Source organism: Amphiprion ocellaris, chromosome 6, assembly GCF_022539595.1.
Source record: "Amphiprion ocellaris isolate individual 3 ecotype Okinawa chromosome 6, ASM2253959v1, whole genome shotgun sequence".
Taxonomy (NCBI): domain Eukaryota; kingdom Metazoa; phylum Chordata; class Actinopteri; family Pomacentridae; genus Amphiprion; species Amphiprion ocellaris.
The window spans coordinates 30875105-30880364 of NC_072771.1; the positions used below are offsets into that span (position 1 = coordinate 30875105).

A 5260-nucleotide genomic window follows, 5' to 3' on the forward strand; every position below is an offset into this window, starting at 1 on the left:
AAATACCAGCTTTGCCAACATTTTATGTGGGATACATTCAACACCTTTGTTAGACCTCAGAGAAACATTTTTATTCCGAGAGCAATAATACATGAGGGAATGTGTGGTCTAGTTTGAAGTAATTAACCCTTTAGAACCCAGCGCAGCGCCGGCGCTACGTTTTGCATATTGATTTTTGATTGGCTGTAGATTTTAAACCAGATAAGATAGATCGATAATTCTTTTTGCATATAAAATCTGGGGAGTTACATTTCACGCATTCACCGGGTCTCGGGGTGCTTTTTCGTTGCAGTGATGGGTTTGTAAAAATACACAATAAAGCGCACACAAAAAAACTCTTTATAAACCAGACCACCGGTATTTGGAGGACTTCTTACGTTGAAATAAGCGTGATCACGTTGTGGCCGTGACCTGTCACATGATTCTTATGTGTCCATACCCGAGAGGCTCCCGTCCCTATCAACAGGAAGTGACGTTGTTGCCGGGAGTTGTAGTTTTTCAGCCGACAACTACAACTGTAGTTTTCGGCTGTAGCCTGCACAGATACGAGCTCTCACTCCTTTTAGTCCCACTTTTTTTTTTTTTTTTTTTTTTTTACAAATACAGTCAGACACACAGCCCACACACACACACACCAGACATCCACCACGGTCCGTGTACGGATCTGGTAATTGGATTTTCCGTTCTGAAACGGGTATTGAAAAACAAAAAACGAGTGGTTATTTGATTTTCGTTTTAAAATACAAAAATTAAAATTGAAATACAAGGCGTTTTTCCTTTTCATGATCAAAAAGGGATATACGATTTTAAAAAAAAAAAAAAACTTTGATTTTCGTTTTATATTTAGAATAACAAGAAAGTAAAATCAGTAAGAGACAAACGAAAAAAGGTCCGTTTTTTCATTTTCTGAGACCGGAAGTGGTCATCAGCAAGTGTGGAGCCAAACAGAGTACGGTGCATAGATTGTACATTTTTTTCGTTAGTTTTCATGGTCAAAATTAGAGATCAGGTGGCCGATCTTAAAATAAATCAATATTGAATTTTTTATAGAGCATTAAAGTTTTGCAGAGCCAGGGGGCGGGACTACTTCATTGACAGTCCGGTCTGGAATGATTGACAGGTCCTATGGAGGAGGCAGCCAAGACTGTTCTCCTCTTTGGATTAATTCTGATATAATAACTGTTGGTTTATTTATCGGTGGAGCAGTAGAACATTTTCCACAGACAGTTTTCCTGCCCGTTGGCTTGTTTTAACCAGTTTTCTACCTTCGGCTGATTCTACCAGCAGACACTGAAAGGACTCTAATAGTTCAGTAAGTAAATGTTTATTTTCGTATCGGTGCCGCTTTTAATGTACTTTATATGAAGCTTTAGTGTCAGATATAATGTGTGCCATGCACTCCAGATGTTGGTGGAGTTTATTTCAGTGTGTGTTGACCAGAGAAGAAAGTTAGCATAGTAAATATTAGCTTTAATGTTAGCAATGCTAACCGAGCTAGCTGCTCAGTCGTAGCCTGATTAAAGCTAACGTAGCATCAAGCTAATGTGTTGAGTTTCATGTAAACAGCTGAAGCACACTTCCACTGTGTTCCTGTAATGTGGTACATTAAGTTCATAAAACTGTGGCTGGTTGACATTAATGTAACGTTCAGGAAACGTAAATGTGATTAAAACTGTAACGTTAATGTTCTAGTTGTCAGTAATCAGCTTTAATTTGACACTAAAACAGACTGATAGGTTTAAATGACATCAGTTTCATTAATTTGTTGAAAATGGACTAATTTGTTGTGATGTTGCTGCTGATTCATTAAAAGCAGATGATCCATGTTGAAGATACGTTTATTTCTAGTATCAGAAGTACAAGAAGGAAAATGGAAGTTTAGTTCTGCTACATCAAAGATTTCAGGATTAAAATAACTAAATGAGTCTTTATGCCTCAAACTTTATTTTTACAATAAAGAAATAATGAAATAATCACAGATAATGAAAATATAAATAGCAGAGAAAACCTGAGAGAATAATTTCCTGAAAAATCTGTGAAGGAAAAGCAGCTTTTTTATCCTGAAAGATCAGAATCAGCTCCAACATCTGCATCTGACAGCATCAAGTCAACCAGAAAGAAAAGAAAAAAAGAAAATGACTTCTTTCTGATCACATCTGTCCCGCTGCTCACAGTCTGCTGCTGCTCACATTCTTCACATTTATAGTCCACTTTTAAAAGTTCAGCAGACAGGTGCTCTGCTTTGGAGTGTGACGATGTTGTCGGTGATGTGGAGAGTGAAGTTTCCGTTTCACCCACAGCGTGCTTTAGGGCAGCCAGGTCGGACTTGATGTTTAAAATACTGACCGACAGCTCAGATTTAACTGTCTGTAATTCTGTTTTGATAGGTGTTAAACTTTCACTCAAAGCCGCCAGGAGCTGGGTCTTTAAAATAACCGCCGTCTCGTTACAGAGTGAAAGTAGCAGTTCCTCCTTAAGGTCAGAGATTGCAGCATCTGAGGGCCTCTTCAAAAGAAGACGTAGTTGATGAAGACGTTCTGGAGCAGGACCAGAAAGACCACGACCAAGCAGCCTTGAGATCTTAGGCAGCGTCTCCCTCAGGTGGGTGTCAACGGTGTTCACAGTCAGGTCTGTGGTAATCCCGTCAAAAAACAAAACAGAAAAACATCTAGATTATAAATCAACATGTCACCAAAGCACTCTGTGTATAATGCCATAGATACTATGGATGTAGTTCAGAAAATGTCAGAGTATAGTATACTTTTCAAGAATAACATAGTATGGCCTGTAGTTCATAGTATAGCATGTCGGCAAAAAAACCCAACTGATTATTATGTGGTTCAAAAAGTACAAAATGATAGGATGTTGCCTAAAAATGTCATGTATGATATGTGGTTCCAAAAATGTCATAGTGCAGTATATTGTCAAAATAGTAAGTTTTTCAAGAAAACATTGGTGTATATGTCATCTAAAAAATGCCATAGAATAATATTTCATTGCACAAGTAAAAGTATAGTAATTTTTAAAACTGTTCAAATTCTTATATGTTGCTCAAAAAAAAAAAAAAAAAGTCATCGTAATATGTCAATTTAAAAAGCCTATAGTATAGAGTGTCGCCCAAAAAACATCATAGTATAGCCTTTGGTCCAAAAAATGTCATAGTATAGCATGTTGCTCTAAAAACGTCATAGTATAGCCTTTGGTCCAAAAAACGTTGTTTTGTCCCGGCTGTCTGAAGTAGGTGAGGAGCAACACCAAAACAGTCCAAACGCTGGTTTCCAGAGGGTTAGACGAGTATTTATTTGAAAGAGGAAGTTTACAACAACACAACATGTGAGGGGGTTAAAAGCAAATGGGTGTTAGTAAAATAAAAATAAATAAACAGAACTAAAAGTGAACTTCATGTTGACATTGATGGGCATTCCAACCAGGAACAATGTAAAAGATAATCAATACAAAAAAAACCTCTTCCTGTTCACCTCTTAAAACCCAAAAACACACCGCAGTAGCACCCTAAACTAAAACTAACAACAGGTTCCCTGTTTTCCTTTGTGAACAATTCAAAGGTCCCTCTCTATCTCCCCACACATCCACCAACCACTGGAACACATCTCCAAAGTTCTGCCGGACCAGCTCAGCTTCCGCTCAGAAGAAGTGCTGCCACCTGCCAGATGAAGGAGCCTTTTGAGAGGCAGCTGGCATCGTGATTGGACTGTACTTTGGTCTGTTCCAATCCAGCTTCAGCTCCAGAGACGGCAGGCGGGACGAGTCAACGGAGGCCGGGTGGACGAAGGCATGCAGCTGAGTATTCGAGTTTTTGACATAGCATACTATGGCGTTTTTTTGCACCAAAATTCATGATGATTTTTTTTTTAAAAGAAAACCTTACCATAGTGTTTTTGACGGCCTTCTTTAAATTATTTCATCATATGGCACGTTTTTACATGTTGAAAAATGACATTTTTCGACATAGTATACTATGGCGTTTTTTCGCGCCAAAATTCATGATGATTTTTTTTTTTCAAAGAAAACCTTTCTGCAGTGTTTTTCACAGCCTGCTTTGCATTATTTCATCTTATGGCACGTTTTTTCAACATGTTGAAAAATCGCATTTTTTTTCGACATAGTATATGGCGTTTTTTGCACCAAAATTCACGATAATTTTTTTTTCTTTCAAAGACAACCTTACCATAGTGTTTTTCACGGCCTCCTTTACATTATTTCATCATATGGCACGTTTTTACATGTTGAAAAATCACACTTTTTTTTGACATAGTATATGGTGTTTTTTTGCACCAAAATTCATGATGATTTTTTTTTTTTTAAAGAAAACCTTACCATAGTGTTTTTAACGGCCTCCTTTACATTATTTCATCACATGGCACGTTTTTACAACATGTTGAAAAATCGCGCTTTTTTTCGACATAGTATACTATGGCATTTTTTGCGCCAAAATTCATGATGAGTTTTTTTTCAAAGAAAACCTTTCTGGAAAGAACATCTTCAGGCTTCAATTCCAGATCTTCAGAAAACTGTCCCAGGATCCTGTTGCAACTGCCATGCCATCATCAGCAACGCAAAGGCAGCTAACACGGTTGTCATGTCCAGTTAACACACCAGCATGATCACCTTTTACTGTGTCCCACATGTTACAGTTGAAGTCATCATATCCTGCCACTCTTTGAGAATACAACAGAGGTGATGCCACATATGATGTTGTCATGAGAGTAGATCATTAATTCCTGATCAGCACACAGATCAAACAGCCTGCAGGTGGCATCATCAGAGCCACTTCTCTAAGTTCTTCTAAGTTTAACTCCAAGATTTTAAATACTTTCATTTCCCACTAATGATTATCTACTCCAAATGTCTCACTAATAATCATTATCAGCCTTAAAAACCCACAATACACCCCTTTATACTCGACCACACTTAGTACAGTCCGGTTCCCCCTTCTATAAATCTGCTTGGAATCTTCCACTTCCTGTTTGTCAAAGTGACCTTCTACCTGGACAGGTTTTGTTGGAGCACATGCAACAAACATTTTGGGTAACTGCACTTTAATATGGATGGATGACACTGAATTAGAGTCTGTTTTAATGAGACTGAGTTAAGATGTGTAGCTCTGTCATTAAATAGGAAATTATTTCTCAGAATTCACAGAGAAAAGTCTGAAATGTTTGCTAGGTTAGCGTCCCACATGTTCTTTGGCTCAGCTAAAGCTAACTCTCTCCAACTTCTGGATCTCTTGAGTTGCTTG

The 5260-nt window shown here is 37.9% G+C and overlaps 1 long non-coding RNA gene across 1 annotated transcript; it reads left to right on the top strand.

The window, feature by feature from the left end:
* The first annotated feature begins 1322 nt into the window (after positions 1 to 1322).
* Positions 1323 to 4891, top strand: LOC129349136 (uncharacterized). Its single transcript, XR_008602002.1, has 2 exons — positions 1323 to 2601; positions 3567 to 4891. It is a non-coding gene; the product is annotated as an uncharacterized LOC129349136 (long non-coding RNA).
* The last annotated feature ends 369 nt before the right edge of the window (positions 4892 to 5260 follow it).